At 34.3% G+C, this 21,844-nt stretch overlaps 1 pseudogene; it reads right to left on the bottom strand.

Annotated features, from left to right (window-relative positions):
* Positions 1–9,464: 9,464 nt before the first annotated feature.
* Positions 9,465–10,305, bottom strand: LOC112839357 (large ribosomal subunit protein eL8 pseudogene; annotated as a pseudogene).
* Between the last annotated feature and the right edge of the window lie 11,539 nt (positions 10,306–21,844).

Raw genomic sequence — 21,844 nt, 5'->3', positions numbered from 1 at the left:
TAGCTGTCTATGAAAAAATTTAACATGTATTTTTAATTCATGTAGGGACATAGGAACCTCTCAAAGACTAAAAGTTCTTCAATCCTGAAAATAATAATTCTCCAATTTCAGGGCCTGAAGAGCACCACTGATGGAACTATTTGGTGCAGGGATTTTAAATGACCCTGAAGACTACTATATACCATGCTGTACACTCACTTGGGCTGTACTCTATTTGAGAAGTACATGTCATCATCTGTGGCTCCTAATTACAGGGCAGGCAATATCACATATTTCTTTGTTAACACCAACGGTACATGGCACATGGTAGCATTGATTTTCCATTGATCTCTTTCAGCTTACCTGTTGTGCTCATGAGCAGTGTGTCAGGGAAATCAGAGGCTGAGAGACTGTTAAGGGGCTAGGTTCTTCTTCATGTCTAGTTACTAACTAACTTTAAGGCCCTGGGCCATCACTTAACCTATGAGTTTTCTTCAGTGAAAGTGTTTATTTATCAGAGTATTATAAGGAATGAATAAGAAAACACATACCAAAATTCTTTTACAAATATAAAGGTATTAGTGTTAGAACTAGCTTTAGTTAAAATATCCCTGCATAATAATTATACTTTAGAACAAAATTAAGTCTTTGAGTGCTTTCTGTCATAGTTCCGCATGTAGTTTGAACTGAGATAGAATCTGTATATCTACCATAGGAGCTAAGAGCTATGGCAGTAGAAAAAGAAAAAGTAGGAGAAAACACTGAATAACATAACAGGGAAGAAGGAAGAGAAAGGAAGAGAGGAAGCAGAAAGAAGAGGTCATCCAAATGGAAAAGTGAAGGAATATCTGTTATAATAGACCGAATCCTCTAGGGATTTTTAAACTTCCCTTCCATAGAAGAGGCCTAGACCATGGAAGATTCATAAAGCTCCACATACAACTCCACCTAAACATACTGCTTAAAAAAGAAAGATTATTTCTTTATTTTCTCAGAAAGGACAGCAAAATGTAGAAACTCAATTATTTTATTTGAGTCCACAGCAATGTGATATAGAAAAATGCCTTATGACATATAGAAACAATTTAGTCAGTAAGCTTTGACATATATCTGATTGTACTGGAAAATAATGAAGGACAAATTTGAAGAGTTTCAGCAGTTTGCCTTGTGGTGCTATGAAGGTTAATGTTTTATTAAAATGAAAATAAGAAATCCATGTCAAAGGTGTTTTTACCAATATTTGTGTGCAAAAAAAAAATCACTGTTGTAATATGTTGAAAAGTAATATTGTACAGTAGTTATAACAAAATAGCATAGTGGTTGGAATACAATTTTTAGAGCCAGATTATATAGGTTTTTGACAGAGTCATTTGCTCATTGGGTAATCTTGGGCAAATGTTCAACCTCTTTTTTCCTTAGATTCCTCATTTTTAACATGAAGATTATAATAGTGATGTTACAAAATTTATCATACAAATCAATTTGTACAAATTATTTAGAAAATATAAGTGCTTAGTGTTAGTTTTTGTTTTACATTTATTTTTAAGTGACAATAGGTAAGTTAGTGTTGATTTTTATTTTATTTTGATACTTCATTGTTTATGTTATGTGTGTTTTAATTACTCCCTCTAAATAAAATTTAAAAGTCTAGAATATGGTGATTAACACAACATAATAAAATTAAATTTAAAAAAAAAGTCTAGAATATAAGAAACTGCTTAGGATAGAAGACATTCATGGGGGAAAAAAAGAGAGGGGAAACTACTTTTCAGGTATATTATGGTTTCAGTAAAGAAAGGTACTAAAAGAAATGATGATATTCTTAGTTTTTATTTATTAATATTTTTATCCATTTGTGTTTAATGATTAGGCATAGTTTTTAAGCTGAGAGTCATTACCAGCTGTGTGTTTGCAGCTTCTTCCCCATCTAGTAACTTGAATTAGTGCATAAAACTATCAAACTCCTTGACTCCTTTAACTTCAATTCATTTCTCATTTTGTGTTGAGCTGTAATTACCCAGTTTTCTTTTAAAAATTTCAATTCTAATTAGTGTTGCACCGAAGTCTTTGTCAATTAAGAGTATCTTCCAATACTGATTTGATGAATACTAATGGCTACATTAATGAGAAAATATAACATAAGTGCCTCAGGATAGATCCTTTTGTAGACTACTTAAAAATAATCAACAGTACCAAAATTCAAAATAGCTGGAAAAATAAATTTAAAACAAATGCAAAATGCAAAACTTTCTCTTAATATGTTATCAAAGACACAAGCAAACAAAGGAAGCTTGTTTACCACGTGCATCTTCCCATCAATTAAATCATGAGGTAGCAATATTCTTATAGGTTCATTAAGAATTTCAAGTTAAAGAAATGCTGATTACAGATATGCATTTTTGAAATGAGATCTCTTTACTGATGAAACAAAAGCTGCTGATTTCCTTCTCTTTTTGACTATTCTTTTGATCCTATGCTGTGTAAGGGAAGAAAAATAATCTTCCCTCTACCCTTCTAGGTTCTTGGCTGAAACACCCTCTGTTTATAGAAGATTAACAGGAGAAGAACAGAACTTTAGTAACATATATACCTCCTGTATAAATGGGAAATATCCAGGAAAACTGAGTAACTCCCCAAAATGGCCCGAGTTATCACCTTAAATACCGTCTCCCCTAAAAACAAAAGATGTTGGAGTGGAGGCTGTTGGAGCTAGGTATGGGATGTTATAACACAGTAAACAAAGGTAAGGTTGTTATGCAGATTGAAGTCATTGCCTTCTCCATTAATAGTTTTTAGAGATTTAGAGTCATCCTCTTTTGGGCTAGAGGGGAGATGCCCTTACAAATGGAGATTTTTCTTATAATTATAAATGTAATTTTCAGAGGTTTTCCTGTTTCTGTTCTTTTTAAAAAATATTCAGCTTAAAAAATATTCAGCTCAGGGTGCCTGGGTGGCTCAGTCGTTAAGTGTCTGCCTTCGGGTCAGGTCATGATCCCAGAGTCCTGGGATCGAGTCCCACATCTGGCTCCCTGCTCAGTGGGGAGCCTGCTTCTCCCTCTGCCTGTCTCTCTCTCTCTCTCTGTGTCTTTTATGAATAAATAAATAAAATCTTTAAAAAAAATATTCAGCTCAAAATAATCCTGATGCCAAAGAAGTATATTTTGGGGTGATATATTCTGCTCCCCTTTAGCTGTTATTGAATTTTCAATTAGTCTATCGTACTACCAACCTTTAATGGAAATAAAGCAAAATAAAAGTACTCTTCAAATAAAACCTGTGGAAAACATATCTGAAGAATGTGGAAAAGTCAGAAAAACTAAACCTTATTTAGAGAAGGCGATGTCTTTTTCACCCCTTCTTACTCACCCAATACCCAACTAAATTTGTTCAAATATCAAATTCAAATTCAATGGAATACAGCAGCATAAGAGAAAGAAATAGGGTCTAGAGTCAATTTTGCAAAATAGGCTTCCCCAGCAAGCCAAGACCTTTTTCCCACATTTTTCCTTAAGCTCTTTTAACACCTAAAAGCTTCAAAAGGACATTGAAAATTCTCTTATCTGGTTCTGGCTACTATTAAAGCTATCCCAAAGCCATTAGGAATCAGGCAGCATCCCATCTAGCAAGTAGAGAGATGCTCTGAGGAGCTGTACAAAATAGAAGATTTTTATAGGAAGAAAGGGGGCAAGGAATTATTTGCAAAAGAAAGGAAAGGATTATTTAGGGCCAAAACATCTTATGGGTGGAAAGGGAATGGCAGGGGTTTTATGATACAGATGACTTCACTAATGGTAATCAGGAAATTTCAGATCGACTCTTAAAGGTCACATTCCTGGGATAGGTCGAAATAGCAATTAAATCTTGGTTTTCTGTAGTGAACAAGGACTCCATTTTGGACTTGTATCTTTTTTAACAGAATTCATGTCCTACTGCCCTCATCTTGCTCTTGAACTCTAAAGGACTGCCCATAATCATGCTTTACTCTGCTATGGTCACAATCTATAACAAAAGTGTTACTTACCTTTTGTTAAACATTAGAAAGCTATCTGCTTGAGCAATGATGGAGATCCTTTCTTCTCTGAACCCACCCACAAATAAAAGTGAAAAGATTTTAAGACTAAATTATCCAGAAGATTTTATAATGAGTTTCTAATTGCCATAACAATGCATTCATCCATTTCAATATGTACAAGTAAGGTTATAGAGAAAATAGAAAAGTAAATTGATTCAATCATTGTCTATATTTTCAGCAATATATTTTCTAAGTTCTAACATCCCTGAGCCAGGTCATGAGAGTATACTTTACATAATGATGCCTGGCCAATGCAAATGTAATATAATAAATTACAATGGGCTATAACCCTTTCTGTCCTTAAGGGAGAAACAGAATAAAGTCAGAATAGAATAGAAATCCTTACATATATATTTTAAAATTTGTTCCTTTGAGTATCCACCAAACTTTCAGATAAAAACCAGATGAAAGACAGAAAAAATAATTTTAACATTTGACACAAACATTTTTGATGCCCCATTTTCATGTGGCAGTATTAAAAAAAAAAAACAGAAAAAAGCACCCCATATGTCTTTTTTTATAATTTTTTTTCCTATTTGTTCTGTAGTAGTTCTATTTATGTTCTACATCAATATATTTTTGTTATATGCATTGTAGGTATCTACTCCCAATCTGTGGTTTGTCTTTTAACTTTGTATACAAGGGCTTTCAAAATTAGAGTTTCAAGCTTTACTGTGCTAACCAGAGAGAGGTCTATACAGTGCTCTTCTGGGCTCGCATTGTAACTTAAAGGGAAACTTTCATAATATCTAGAGCCCTTGATGTCCTGTAAATGAAGGAAAAGGATATCCTCAAATTCCTTGTAGTAGGAACCCACTTAGGTGGCACCAAACTTGACCTCCAAATGGAGCAGTACATCTAACAAAAGGAAAAGTGTTGGCATCTACAATACTGAAGAGAGAACCTTGGAGAAGTTTCTGCTGGCAGCTCATGCCATTGTTGCCATGGGAATCCTGGCTGATGTCAGGGTCATATTGTCACCTGCTAGAACCCAAGACCTGACCTTTACTGCCCATGTGCTTGTACTCATGACCTTTTCCCCACATTTTTCTCTAAGCTCTTCTTTCCAGCTTATCTCTTAACTAAGGTCAATGGAAAGTGAAAACACCCCTCAAGTGATAGCAACTGTCCTGACAAGACCTCCAGCCAGCCCAGACCACCCATAGCAGTTTGAGTGTAATCCTCTACTCATACCTGTGTAAATGGACCACAGAATGACCATCAACTACTTTTACCTCATTATAATATGAAAATCTCTGCCCAAGGAGGAACACAAGTCTCATTTACATAACACAACATATATGTGTGTGTGTGTGTGTGTGTGTGTGTGTGTGTCTATATATATTATATATATATATATATTTCCTTAAGGTGCATGGGTGTCCTTATGCTTGCCTCTACAAGGATCCCCTTTTTCATTCTAACCCTAAATAATAGGAACCTATCAAACCTTGCTCAGGAGTCACAGCTTTGGAAGTTATTCTCTATAATCTGCTTATTGGCTGCAAAGTTTCCTTTGTGTGACAACTCACCTGGTGTACTTTCCATCTGTGACTCACTAAGGAGCAAACTCACAATGGTTTGGCTACAGTGTTCTCCAGGAACACTGGCCCATGAGCTATGCTGAAGCTGCTGCTGTGATGGAGGTACTCCTACTCCTAGCTGCTTCACTCCTAGAAATTTCACTAACCAGATCAAGTTAGCCTCTGGGAGCCATAATTTCTGGGGTAACTGATTCCAGGGCTGACTACCAGCCCCTTCATAGAGGCATCTTTTGTTAACCTGCTTACCATTGCTTTGTGTAACACAGACTTGCCTCTGCTGGATGTGGACTTTGTCATCCGAAGCAATAATTGAGCTTACTTAGTGGGTCCGATCTGGTGGATGTTGGCCCAGGAAGTGCTATGCATACATGGCACCATCTCCCATAAAAACACATGGAATGTCATGCCTGATCTGAACTTCTCCAGAGATCCTGGAGAGTTTGAAAAGGAAGACAGGCCACTGCTGAAAAGGTTACATGATCAAAAAAGAATTTTGGAGTGGCAGACTGGTTTAAAGGCATGCAAGTGGCCTACTGGCAGTTCCCTACTGAAGACTGCAGTGCTCAGTTTGCCACTGAAGCCTGCTCTGCAGGTCCCATTGCTCAGGCCACTGAATGGGTAGGAACAATGACTGAGTGGTCTTAAGCTATTCTTCCACAGACTCTTACACAGAAAATGAAAATAAGGGTGATAGAAAATAAACAGTTTCTAAAAATTGTGTCAAAAAAACCTCCACCCCAGGGATTTTTCATAATGTATGCAGTGAATTCAACTACATTAGAAATCAGCTATGGTCATTAGCTGCCAGTAGGCATTCACTTTTCATTTGCCTTGATCAGTGAAATACTTTGTCAGATAATGAATAAAGTCACTAAAGATAATGTCCATTCATAAAAAAAATCCAACATTTATATAATTTGTTAATTCTTTTTTTTTTTTTTGAGACAAAGAGAGAGAGAACATACAAGCTGGAGGGAGGGGCAGAGGGAGAAGGGAGAGAGAGAATCCCAAGCAGGCTCCATGACCAGCACAGAACCCAGTGTGGGGCTCAATCTCAGACCCTGAGATCATGACCGAGCTGAAATCAAGAGTCAGACGCTTAACCAACTGAACAACCTGGGCACCCCTGTTAACCCTTATCTTGCTACTTTTTATTTTGTTTTCTCCACATTTAAAGGAAGACATATATCTTACTCCTATTTCACATGTGATATCTCACTGCTCTGTGTAAAAATGAACCTCTTTAAAAAAATAAAGACCGAAGTAGCTAGAGGTATACCTCTTCTTAATATATAAAATGTAAAAAAATTTCTATTTTCTCATTTCTTTCCACAGTATTCCATATGGAAATAGTAGCAAAAGATGTTCTTTTTCTTGTGACTTTGTTTTATCTGTTCAGAGGAAATACTCTCTGACTTATTTGCTTTTCTTCCTTATTCACAGATTGATGTGCTAGCTTTTAAAGCATGGAGTCAGAGCCGTATTTTCCCTTGAATTTTACATACTGAGCATATATCTTCTGGTAAGTTGCACCTTTTGTTCTTTTTTATGGCTTTTATGCTTTGTTATTCCATTAGTACAAGGCTAGCTATTTCTACAAATGTCCCACAGAGAGAATATTTCAGTGACTTCCTTGACAATGCTGAGAAGTCTTTGTTTAGCATTCATTCTGCCTTCTAATTCTGTGCTCTAATGTCACTCTCTGCCTTCCAACTTAATTCAGGTTTGCTTATTCTTATTCTTTCAGTCTCTAATCACTGCCTCTTATATCTTTCAATTACACAAATCTGAGCACAGCTTTGGTCTGGACTCACACAAGTTTGGTCTGTCACTTAAGTTCATGTCCAAAATAGTTTTTGATTTTTGTTACAACTACTACCTCATTGTCAGCCCCAGATAAAATTGTCAGAAATTCACTGCATAATTTTGTACAATTTTGCTTAGAATAAAATGAATTTTGTTTGGAATAGACCTATGAAAAAACATGCCATTTAAAAAAATAATTTGATGGGAAGTAGAACTATTAAAATAAGCCTATGTATTAATAAAATTATGTGTAATAAGTATCGGTACACTAATTTGAAATTTGTGAAAATATGCACTTTAAGGCTTCAGTAAATTCCTAGGTTAAGTAATAATATAAGATATCATAACAAAATATTCTGAAAACTAATGTAGTACAAATCGGGATGATTTATAAATATAACTTTTATAATTATTAATCAAATTTTGATATTATTAGTCTCTACATTATATTTCTTTGAAATTAACAAATGTATGTTTCTTTAAAAAATATGCATTTTGTGAACCCTAGAACAATGACAAGAAGAAAAAACAAAGAGATAATTACTAGACTAATAGTAGCAATAAAATAGAATACTAAAAAGCATTAATTCAAATAAAGGCAGAGAATGCAAAAACTGAAGCAAAGAACAAAAACAAAAATAGAAAACAAAGAATAGTTTAAACTCAATCATGGTGATAAGTGTATTATATACAAGTGGTTTAAACTCAGGGTGTAAGGCAGAAATTGTAATGAACTATAAAAAGATTAAACTATGTTTTCCACAGGAAAACTACTTTTAAAATGAAATCATTGTTTAGATCTAAATGGACCAAGAAAATATATCATACAAATACTATACAAAAGATACCTAGAGAAGTAGCATTAATATTACATAGTAATTAATAGATACAGTAGAATTTAGAACAGGAAATATTATCACGGATAAGGAGGAAAATGTTACAATGACAGAGGGAGATATTTATAAAAAAGACAAATAATCAGAATTTTTATGAACCTAATAGATATATTTTACATATAGCCATAATCAATAGCCCTGATAGGGTAAATAGATAAAATGATAATTATAGATGAAGTTTTCAATACTTCTCTCACAGTCCACTTTCAAAACATATCATACCACTATACTTAAATTATAGAACCTTACAAAAATATACTTTAATTTCCCCTTTCTTGTCTTTGGACAATATTCATTATATATTTTATATCTCCTTATCTTGTAAACTACACAATTCATTTTGAATATGATTTTTTATATATTTGGAAGAGCTACATAACTCTGTGGACTGATATTTCCTTAAATGATCAATGGAGGATGCTACAAAACCATCTGAAAAAGATCCATTCAAAGCATAAAATAGACTAATTAATTTTAAAGTAACAAATTACAAAAAGTACATTAATATGGTTTCAGATTCCTTATTGAAATTAGCCTTTAAGAAGCTACCACTTGTCAAGTTTTGACATTATATCAAAGAAAAATATCCACGATTATCTGAAAAGGCTTTTAGAATACTTTTAACTTTTCAAATTATTTGTCTGTATTAAGAACAGATTTTCTTCATATACTTGAACTATAAAAAAAATAATAGATTGAATGCAGAAATAATTGTGAGAATCCAGCTATCTTATATTACAGAGATTTTCAAGATCTAAAACTTTGCCACTCTCTTCCTTTCTATATATAGTTTTTTTATTGAGGTATAAATGATACATAACATTATAGTCATTTCAAGTATACAACATAATGATTCAATATTTGTATATATTGTGAAATGATAACCACAATAAATCTAGTTAACATGAGTCATCATAGTTGTTACAATGTTTTTTCCTGATGAGAACTTTTAAGATACACTCTTCTTAGTGACTATCAAATATTAACTGTAGTCACCATGCTGTACTATGAATTTTTTAAGTTTATAACTGGAAGCTTGTACCCTTTGACCCCTTTCCCCCATTTTTCCCACCACTCACCCAGCCCCTCTGGCAACCATCAATCTAGTCTCTGTAACAATGAGCCTTTTTTTTTTTTTTTTGACACTGGCCAAAAGACAAGGTTTTATTACTTTTATGTACAGAAAATTCAACAGCGTCCACTCAGCCCAGTTTGGTGGCCAGTTCTTTAGCCTTTGCCTTTTCCAGCTTGGCGATGTGAGCCACAGACTTCGGACCCAGGACGTTACCTCCCCAGTGGCAGCGGATCGCATCTTAATCTGTCATTGTAATTGGTCCTGATGGCTTCCACCAGCTTTGCCAGAGCTCCTCTGTCTTCCGAGTTGACCTGTGTGAAGGCAACAGTGGTGCAGGTCTTCCTGTGGACCAGACGCCCCAGCCTGGCCTTCCCCTTGATAATGCAGTAGGGAACCCCCATCTTATGACACAGGGCAGGCAGGAAAACCACCAGTTCAATGGGATCCACATCATGTGCAATCACTACCAGCTGAGTCTTCTTGTTTTCCATCAAGGTGGTGACAGTGTTAACCCCAACTCAAAGGACAGATGGCCTCTTAGTGGGGACATCCCCTTTGCCCGCAGCTTTCTTCTCAGCCTGGGCCAACAATCTCTGCTTCTTCTCCTGCTTTGTCTCTGGTCTGTACTTGTGGGCCAGCTTAAGCAGTTGAGCAGCTGTCTGGCCGTCCAAGGCCTGGGTGAATTGGTGAAGTGCAGGAGGCACTTTTAGATGTTTATATAGAATAGCCCTTTGCTGTTGCAGCCAGATGTAGTGGGGCCATTTGACAAAGCGGCTGAGGTCCCTTTTGGGCTGGATGTCATCCGATGCCAAAATTCTTGGGCCTCTTCTCAAGCAGGGGATTGATCTCCTTCTTGGCCTCCTGCTTCTTCATGACAGCAGGGGCCAGGGCCACCTTTTTCTGCTTTGCCTTCTTCCCTTTCGGCATCTTGGGTTGCTGGAGGAGAGAGCACCTTTTTTTTTTTTTTTTTTAAGATTCCACTTATAAGTGAGATCATACAAGTACTTGTCTTTCCCTGTCTGACTTATTTCACTTAGCATAATGCCCTCGAGGTCCTTCCATGTTGTCACAAATGGTAAGATTTCCTTTCCTTCTTCTGTAAGGATGAATAATATATCTATATACCAAATAGACATTTAGGTTGCTTCCATTTTTGGCTATTGTAAATAATTCTGCAATGAACATGGGAGTGCAGATATCTTTTCGAGTTAGTGTTTTCATTTTCTTTGGATAAATACCAAAAGTGAAATTGCTGGATCATATGGTGTTTTTAATTTTTTGAAGAACCTCCAAACTGCCTTCCATAGTGGCTGCACCCATTTACGTTTCCACCAACAGTGTACAAGGGTTCCATTTTCTCCATTTTTGCTAATATTTATTATTTCTTATCTTTAAAATAGCCATTCTAACAGGTATGAGGTAATATCTTGTTATGATTTTGATATGCATGGAGTTATATGTTAAATATTTCTTTACATTAAAATATAGAAATATAGTGGATTTTATTGTTACATTCAATCAATAAGTAAGTATTAAAATTTTTCAGTTTTAGTTTATTTTCTTATTGTGGTGAGAACACTGACTTGAGATCTACCTTCTTAATGAATTTTTAAGTGCACAATACCGTGTTAAGTATAGGCACAATGTTATATGGCTAGAACTTACTTATCTTACTTAACTGACACTGTACTCATTGCACATCTCCTCAACTCCTCAAGCCATTGGGAAAATGGCAACCACCATTTTATTCTCTGTTTCTATGAGTTTGACTATTTTATTATTTATTTATTTATTTTATTTTATTTTATTTTATTTTATTTGAGAGAGAGAGAGCACACAAGCAGGGGGAGTGGCAGAGGGAGAGGGAGAAGCAGGCTCCCTGCTGAGCAGGGAACCCATTACAGGGCCCAATCCCAGGGTCCTGGTATCATGACCTGAGCCAAAAGCAGATGCTTAACCAACTGAGCCACCCAGGTGCCCTGAGTTTAACTATTTTAAGTACTTCTTATATCATGGCAGGGTCATCCACATTAGAATATAAGGCAGGTTTTCCTTCTTTTTAAAGATTGAATAATGTTCCATTGTATGCATATTCCAAATTTTCTTTATCCATTCATCCATCAATGGACATTTAGTTGTTTTCTATACTTGTTATTGTGAGTAGTGCTGCAATGAATACAGGGTGCAGATATTTCTTTGATATCCTGATTTCAGTTCTTTTGGGTTTTTGAGAGATTGATTAATCACATATTTGTTCTATTTTTAGTTTTTTTGAGAAATCTTCATGATGTTTTTTCCTAGCAGCTGCATCAATTCCCAACAAAAGGACATAGGGTTTCAATTTCTCTACATCCTAACACATTAGTTTTTGTTTTTTTAATTGCCACCCTAACAGATATAAAGTGAAATCTACATAAAGAAAAGCTCTATCTTAGAATAGATTGATATTCCCGAGGCTAAGCAAAGAACATGTGACAGTGGGAAAAAAAAAGAACAATGTTTGGTATACTGTTTGTTATTTTTCCAGCACCTTAGAATGTTCCTCTTTGTCTTCTGGCTGTATAATTTCTTACAGTATGTCTGTGGATTCTTATCATAATCCTCTGTATATAGAGTCTCTAGTTGTTTTTAAATTATTCTTTTGAACACTAGTTTTTTTCAATTTATTTATGATGTTCTTAGGTGCTTATACTCCTTGTAGTTCATTAAACTTCTTATATCAATAGGTCTAAAATTTTCTTTAAAATTGGAAGGTTTTCTGCCATTTTCTCTTCAGTTTATTTTGTTTTCTTCTGTCTTTGCCTGTTTGTTTTTAACTCCCTTTCCCGTCTATGTCATACTAATTCCATACACATTAGACAGCTTGTTATTGTTCTAAATTACACTGAGGGTCTTAATTATTTTTAGTCTATATTCCCTCTGTGTTTTGTTTTGAATAGTTTCTATTGCTCTGTCTTTAAGTTCAATGATCTTTTTCTTCTCTGTTATTTAATCTATAGTTAATTACATCCAATGACTTTTTATTTTAGACCCCTTAGTTTTCATTTCTATAAAGTCGATTTAGTTCTTTTATTTTTTCCTTTTCTCTCCTCATTATTTTTCAGATTTCCTTTATTTTTTTAAAAAAGATTTTATTTATTTATTTAAGAAAGAGAGAGAGAGCATGAGTGGGGAGAGGGGCAGAGGGAGAGCAGACTCCTGGCTGAGCAGGAAGCTTGATACGGAGCTCGATCCCAGGACCCTGAGATCATGACCTGAGCTGAAGGCAGATGCTTAACCAACTGAGCCACCCAGGTGCCCCTAAGATTTCCTTTAAATCACTGGGTACATTTGTGATAACTATTTTAAGGACTCTTTCTATTATTTCCATCATTTTTCTCAATTAAGTCACTTCTAATTTTTTGGACTTAATATATTGCTTCTTCACATCACATGACTCTGAGTCTAATCTTCTAAATTTTTAATTTAACAATAATACTAGAAGCAAACGTTTATTGACTGAATATTTATATTAGTTACTGATTATGTATTACTTTACATTTGGATGTTTATATATATGTGTACCACAGATATTATATACAATATATATTTTATATATTGTGTGTATATATATAAAATGTATGTGGTTCTTATACATTTATTCTATATATAGTGAGTATACAGTATATATGTAATATGTTTATTTTGTGTACATATATACTTTCAACAGATATATAATTACCATATAAATAAATTATAATACCCAAACCATAAAAATACAATTTCAAATTCATTGAATTGTACAGATGAAAAGGACTTGCCTAGTCTCATTAGATTACAAATAAAGAAAATGCAATCATAAAAAGTGAAATTATTGTTTAAAGTTAATAACAGGGAGACGCCTAAGTCATAAGTCCTGATTCCAGTTTGATGTGCTTGCCACTTTATCATCCTATTTAATCCAAGAGATTTCAATAAGCCACTTCTGGAAATTTCAAAGCCCAGTAGCTTCAGACTAAACAATTTATTACCTATATTTTAAAAGCCATCACTTTTGCTTGAGGTATCTCCTAACACAAGTTATTTCATATGGGAATAACATAGAAAATGATGCATATTATAAAAAATTATTTATAGGTTACTATATCATACTAAGTAAAAAATATATGAGCATATTAGGGGTGCCTGGGTGGCTCAGTTGGTTAAGTGTCTAATTTCAGCTCCGGTCATGATCTTGGGGCCCTGGGATGGAGCCCCACATGGGGCTCAATGCTCAGCAGGGAGTCTGCTTGTCCCTTTCCCTCTCCCTCTGCCCCTTCCCCCACTAATGCTCTCTCTCTCAAATTAATAAATAAAATCTTTTTAAAAATAGTATGGAAGAATATTAAAGTTCTTAGTTGCCTTCGTGTTTTTAATTAATTTTACTGGATTTTTAAATGTGAATTCATTATTTCTCCACCAGTACAATTTCTTGTTAGGCTAGATATACGCACAGTTTAGTGGATATCCAGATGATGGAAATGGACTTCAGAATTCTTTCATTTAGTACATAATTATTGAGTGCCTACTCCTTGCCAAGACCTTATAAAATGGCATAATATGACAAGATTAATATTTCCAGCATTCCTCTAAAATTATCACTGCTATAATATTCAAGTGCATTCTATTAATTAGTTTGTAGAAAGTGACACTATATATAGCCTGTTGTTTTCCTTTCAGTGACTAGGGAGAATTTATTAACAAAAATAAATTAAACCTTTTTAAATGAATGAAATTTCTGAGGAGTTTAAATCAGATTCCCTAAAATATGATTTATAGAGTAAAATTCTATATATACATATCTATTGTATTATAGCAAAACCTTCACACATATTATACCATTATAAAAAATAGACAACTTTTGGGGCGCCTGGGTGGCTCAGATGGTTAAGCATCTGCCTTCGGCTCAGGTCATGATCCCAGGGTCCTGGGATCGAGCCCCGCATCGGGCTCCTGGCTCAGCAAGGAGCCTGCTTCTCCCTCTCCCTCTGCCTCTCTCCCTGCTCATGCTTTCTCTTCCCTCTCTCTGTATCTCTGTCTCAAATGAATAAATAAAATCCTTTTAAAAAATTTAAAAAAAATAGACAACTTTTAGTGAAACACATGCAAAACTTTTTTCAGTCTTCTTTTATTTTAACATAGACATTATTCTATATTCATTTTACATAAAAGAAAATACAAAATAGAAAAAAATGATATAGATAAAAATGAAATGCTTTTTGACTCCTGTGGTGGCTAGGAGAAAAATAAGCCCTTTGAAAATTTCAACAATTTTTACAGTATTGTTTATTATAATCTCTAATGTCTTAATCCTTTCCTCTATAAACCTAATATCTTTGTAAAGGAGTGTTTTTCCTTAAAACCAAATAACACATATTTTTAAACCTCATTCCACAATATTTACCATTTACTAACAGAACATGATCAGCATTCTTAACATGTATCATATTACTTCAGGTCTGTGTAAATTAAAGACTTATTCATGGGACCCTGAATATTTCTTTACAAACTCTGACTTGATTATTTTAAATGACTTTTAATCTAAGTCTCCTAAATTGTCATAAAAATTAGGCTGATTTGCTGTCCCTCTGAGACGATGGTATAAAAGCCCATCCATCACGGTGTATCTAATTAAGAAACTAAGTTAAGAGGTGTTTGAACAAGATATTTGAAAATCTCAGGGGACCAGACAATTGAATTGGTATTTCAGACATATCAAATTAGTTAATGATTTGGGAATCTTTATTCTGCAAGAGTATGTAAATTAAAAAAGAATAATGAAATTCATTAAAGCTTGGTATCAGGGAGGAAGGAGGACCCGGAGCACCGCTGCATGTAATTATAAGTACCTGCTTCATTCAGATAGAAGGACAGGAAACTAGGGAAACAAAAAAAGCAATTTGAACAGATTAATTTCATATTGGACATAGATAATTACAATTATTTTTCTTTATATTTTTAGAGTATCTTTCTCATAATTGACAAACCCATATTTGGTAACGAGGCTTGTTTTCCATTTTCATTTCACCACATGAACTTGTAAGATAAATGTCTTGCATTCAAAATGACAATAGATGTTGGATATTTTCTTGAAACTTAACAAAGTATTTTATTTATTCTGTCAGCCTATTTTGATTCCGAAAGAAGCAGAAGAATAAAATAACTGCTTTATCCAAAAGCATGGAGTGAATGGAATATTAAAGCTCACCCAATAAATAACTGGACTGAAATATGTAATCAAAATGTAAACAAAACCTTTTCTCCTGTTCCAAAGCAGTATACTCATGGTTCTTTAAAAGCATATAAAATAAGAATGCAACCAATGATAATATTATTTTGCTAAATAAAATAAAAATAATTTCTTCCATTTTGTATTATTTGTCCATCAAAAAATATTCATTTTTTAATGTACCATTTAAAAAAGTTAAACTCAAAAAAATAAGTTAAACTCAATAAAATATATAAAGGGTTTTCCAAACTTGGATGCTTATAGAACATTGTCTAGACTTTTATGCATAAGGAAACTGTAGAAATATAAAAGCCAGATGTTTATTTGAACTATGATACTCCATTTAAAACTATAATATGCCAGGGACTATAGGATATTAACATGTTCTGTTCCAATGCCTTCCTCTCCTTTCTCCGCCCTTATTATTCCCTCCAGTCCAGTAGCCCCTAGGGTCCATATTTGACTTTTATGAGAATTCTGCCTTTTGTTAACCTCGGAAGCGCAGAAAATTGTAAACATTTGCAAAATAGTATTTATTGTATCTACAAGGTGAATGTTGGAATCATTAAATTGTTGCACATCAAAATTAAAAGAGGTGAGAATACAGTGGATAAAGTATTCATTCTCAATAGGATTCTCATTGAGATGGAACTCATTCAGAGTAACACATGAACAGTAAAACTGGAGACAGATATTCCTAAAATAGAAATAGTATTTATGAAAAAAAATCCTAAGATAGAAATAAAGATGTGAACAAAAGTTTATGCATAAGGATATCCACTGCAGTATTATTCCCAATGGTAAGAATGATGGCAAAGCAATAGGGGAAATGGTTAAATATAGAATCGTAAATCCATCAGCTGCAACAGGCATGGATTAAACAGGCTTTGGAGGAATATTTAATGACAATATAAAATGGTCATGATTTAATACATGAGTGAAGAAAGCATATTTTTGAGAAAAAAGATATATTGTATAATTTGATTCTAAAATCATTTCTTTTAATTTTATAAACATATTTATACATAGAAAAAAGACTGAGGGGTCCATAGTCTGTCATGGTTCATCTCCCCCTCCGATGAAGTCTGAGAAACAAACTGGGGGTTCTAGAGGGGAGGGCGGGGGGGGGATGGGTTAGCCTGGTGACGGATATTAAGGAGGGCACGTTCTGCGTGGATCACTGGGTGTTATATGCAATGAATCATGGAACACTACACCAAAACAAATTATGTAATATATGGTGATTAACATAACAATAAAAAATTAAAAAAAAAACTAATGATGTAATGTATGGTGATTAACATAACATAATAAAATAAAATAAAAAAAGAAAGAAAGAAAGAAAGAAAGAAAGAAAGAAAGAAAGAAAGAAAGAAAGAAAGAAAGAAAGAAAGAAAAAAGACTGAGTGGCACCTGGGTGGATCAGTCAGTTGAGCGTCCAACTCTTAGTTTCAGCTCAGGTCCTGATCTCAGGGTCCTGGGATCCAGCCCCATGTTGGGCTTGAGGCCTGCTTCAGGCTCTGAGCTCAGCACAGAGTCTGCGTGGGATTCTCTCTCCCTCTCTCTCTGCCCCTCCCCCACCTGCTCTCTCTCTCTCTCAATAAATAAATAAGTCTTAAAAAAAAAGACTGAAATAAAACGCACTATTATATTGACAGATTGAACTCTAAAGTCTGAATTAACAGTGATATTAATTTTATTATTTACTGATTCCCATATTTCCATATTGTTTTAAATGAAATGGTACAATAGACCCCATTATTCAGTTTCACTTGCACAGTTTTGGTTGCCTGTGGTCAACTGTGGTCTTGAAGTAGATGATCAGTCTTCTTTCTGATGTTTCGTCAGAAGATCAGTAGTGCCTAATGCTAACTCAAATTCATTCACCTCCCTTCATTTCATCACATAGGAATTTTATAATCTCACAACATCACAAGAAGAAGAATGAGCACAGTACAGGATATTTTGAGAGAGCAAAAAACACATTCACATAACTTTTATTACATTATATTATTATAATTATTCCATTTCACAATTTGTTATTGTTGTTAATCTCCTATTGTGCCTAATTTATAAATTAAACTTTATTATAGTATAAAAAACAGAAAGAAACAGTAGAAAAAACATAGTATATATAGGATATAGATAGTGGTTATAAGCATCCATTGGTGGTCTTAAAACATATCCCCTATGGATAAAGGGTGATTACTCTATTAATTAATCAGAAAAAAAATCAATAAACATGTAATTCCTATAAGATTTATTTTCCACTTAAAAATATACTTTCAAAAAAACAGAAAATTGCTTTTTAATAATATTGACCATTAAAAGCATCATGTTATAATGAATTTATTTTCCCTGATGTGGGGAGAAGATAAGTTTCATTAAGTTTATTAAGCAAAAGCACAGATAATTATGGATAGAGTGATAAATATATATAAGTATAATTTTCTGGTTAGGATATATAATATTATATGATATATATTACTATATATAATAATATATATAATTTTCTGGTTACTAATATTTGGTAAAAATTGTAATTAACATTGTTTACATTTCCTGAAGAACTCCTGGCATAATACTCATAAAGTTTCTTCATCATTATTGTAGATATTGTGGTTATTGTCAAATTTCATTTTATCTAATCTCACTTTGACACTAGCCCAGGGTTCTTGATGGTCTGAAAAAGTCAAGGTAATGCCATTTCCCTGGTCAGATGATTACGTCAAAAAAGACTCCCAATTTAAATCAATGAGCACCTGGAATTCTACCCAGCATGGTGGCCTCAGCAGTATTTATATAGGCTAAATTGGCTCAGTAAGAGCAAAGCTTAGCACAGAGGTCCTATGGCTCAGAAAGTCCCCCCTTTCCTTTTGGAAGTGAGTAGGAAATCTAGTAACCATGGTTTCTGTTTCCAAGAGCAAGACAAAGAAATACGTTGGCCCATAAAAGACAGCAGATCTACAAGTATCCCACCACCTAACTGAGCCATGCCTGAAACTCATCTTACTTAAGGATATTTTTTTTTAAAATATTTATTTATTTATTTGACAGAGAGAGACACAGTGAGAGAGGAAACACAAGCAGGGGGAGTGGGAGAGGGAGAAGCAGGCTTCCCGCAGAGCAGGGAGCCCCATGCGGGGCTCCACGACGGGCTCAATCCCAGGACTCTGGGATCATGACCTGAGCTGAAGGCAGATGCCTAAGGACTGAGCCACCCAAGCGCCCCACTTAAGGATATTTCAAATACATGAGTCAGTCAGTCAATAATAAATATTTATTGTTTAAGGAAATTTAACTTTTGTGGTCTGTTACATAAAATTATCAGCATAACAACTGAAACAAGTTTAATTTTATAGTAAATTTCTTAACCCTGGCATCCAGTTATATTGAACTATGATTCAGATCACATGATCTGCCTTTAAAATTACAGGGGATTTTTTCTTTCTATAACTCAGGAATTAGTGATATGAATATGACCGTATCCTGCCACACTAACATTGTAGTATGAATTATGCTGCATTTGAAGTGCATTGTCAGTTTGGTTTTCAACAGGGGCATGTTTACTTTTTACAAGCAGAATTCTATATTTAAATATTTAGAATATTAAATTAATTTAGAATATTAAAATTTAGAATATTAAATATTAAATATTCTATATTTAAATATTTAGAATTATTTAAATTCTATATTTAAATAATTAAATATTATATTTAATATTTAAAAAATAACATTATAATTCATTTGGAAGTCCACTCAAATGGACAAGTTGTTAATTATAAGGACAATATATCATTTTGGGGAATTTATTCACATATTTATCCCTATATATTTTAGTACTCAGATACTTTTATAAACATTCAACCTATTTTTATTTCCCTTAAAAATAAAATTTCCTGGCGCCTGGGTGGCTCAGTGCATTAAGCATCTGCCTTCGGTTCAGGTCATGATCCCAGGGTCCTGCTATCGAGCCCTATGTGGTCGGGCTCCCTGCTCAGCAGGGAGTCTGCTCTCCTTCTGCCCCTCCCACATGCTCATGCTCAGGCACTCTCTCTCTCTCTCTCTCTCTCTCTCTCTCTCTCTCCCTCGCAAAAGCAAACAAATAAAAAATCTTTAAAAAAATAAAAATAAAATTTCCTTGCGGGGAGCCTGGGTAGTCCAGTTTGTTAAGCAACCAACTCTTGGTTTCAGCTCAGGTTGAGACCTCAGGGTCCTGAGATAGAGCCTGGTGTGGGGCTCTGTGCTCAGCATGGAGTTTGCTTGAGTTTCTCTTGCCCTCTCTCTCTGCCCCACCCCTCTCCACTCACGCTCTCTCTCTCTCAAATAATCTTAAAAATTAAAAAAATAAAATTTCCTTGCAATGATATATTCCTGATATAACTCAGTAATGTGTATATATAATCTTATTGAGTTAAAATTCTCGTCACACAAAAAGCATAGTGAAGATGTATTTTTTTAACGAAATGCCATGAACAACTGGCCATGTCTTAAATGGTTTCTAAAGTATAGCATGCAAAAAAAATTGTAGTGAAACTATCACAGTGATGTTGAATGTTTGCACTAAACATGTTTGCATTTTTGAATGACTTTTGAAAAGTCACTCTAAAATCTAGATTATTTTAGAAAATAATCTCATTTTTCAAAGAAGTGTACTACTTTGAATCTGATTATCTTAGGAAAAAAATCACATTCATTCAGCTAGCAAACAGGATGTCATGATTGTGAAGGACTAAATGTCCATAATATATCAATAGTGATAAGTATTGTTCTACTAGACAGAATGGGGAAAAGTTATAGCCATTACCTAATTCTAACTTAGGCCAACTTCTTAACGGAGCAGTGTTGGGTGTGAGCCCCTGGACCTTTAACACCCAAACTTGTCATTTCTCTTTATTTACCTGTTTAATGATAAATTTGTAGATCTGCTATATGGATATAGTAAAATATATCTTTAGTGTTACAATCAACATTTTTACAGTGGGAATTTCAGATAAGTATCAAATGAAACTCGGTTTTAACTCAGAAATAAATGTTTCCATGATTACTAAACCAGGTAAGCAGAGATTTTTAGAAACTAAAACATCTTCACGGGTTAATAATATTCCAAGTAACATTCACCACGGATATGATTATCAAAATGAGAAGAGAATAATATAGAATATTAGGTAATCATATTTAAATATATTCAATGATGTGATATAGGGCTTGAAATTGAGATTCAATGTTAAGTGCTGCCTTGACATCTGGAAAAATTGGGAGCACTTCAAACCACCACTTTCCCTCCCCACTCTGCTTCCTTGGATAAGTGTTAGCCAAACACTTCTCCTTATCACAGAAAGCAGGCATAGATTCTGCTTATCCTTGAGTGGCAGGTAAAAGTTCCCTGCCAGCCAGCAGAACTATTCAAAGGTTGTGCCAACCAAGGGTCACCTCATCCTCTTGTTACTACAGAACCTGCCTCCCACAGCCTCTGTTTATCTACTCTGTTCCTGAGCTCAGACCCTGCATGGCCCTGCCAGGCTGTGGGTATATTTGACAAATATATTGCTGTTTATGTCATCTGTCTGGTGTTGGGTGTTGTGTGTTCACCCACTTTGATCTATTAGAGTGGAGGAGAGGATCACTCACCCCTGGGGTGAATAGTCATTTGAGAAAAGAAGATTCAGGACCTTAAAATGTTAGCTATCATTCAGACCATGAGGCCTCTTCCAAATGATTAGAAAAGCACCACCCCAACATTGCTAATGTTTCTTAGACTGAATTGTATTTTATTGTCTGTGCAAATCACAACTTAGAATTTTCTAGTTTTCATAGTCTTTATGCCTTTGCACTGCACTCATACCCCATAGCATTGCTAATTTAGAGCGCCTGATGCTCCGATTATAAAGTTGGATAGAAATGTATGCCATTCAATCTTAATGACAAGTAAATATTCTGGTTTTGATTGGTCTGATTATTGTGTACTTTACATTTAGTGCAATGTATGTATTTGTGTATTGTGTATGATAGTAGACAGATAGCGTGCCAACATCAGATGCCTGCTGCATTGCTCATGTTACCCTGAAAATACTAGAATATGTGTTTACCCTCCAAAGATATTATTTTCTTTGCATTTCTTTGAACAGGTGATTTTTTTTCAAAGAGGGCAATACCACCATGAGATGAAGTAATATGATAAACCTTTGTAAGAAGAATCTCTTTATTGGATAAGGTTAGCAAACT

This window comes from Callorhinus ursinus, unplaced genomic scaffold (genome assembly GCF_003265705.2).
Source record: "Callorhinus ursinus isolate GAN/ISIS: 27379988/994484 unplaced genomic scaffold, GSC_fseal_2.0 scaffold54, whole genome shotgun sequence".
Lineage (NCBI taxonomy): Eukaryota > Metazoa > Chordata > Mammalia > Carnivora > Otariidae > Callorhinus > Callorhinus ursinus.
This window is presented reverse-complemented; position numbering and strand designations above follow the sequence as displayed.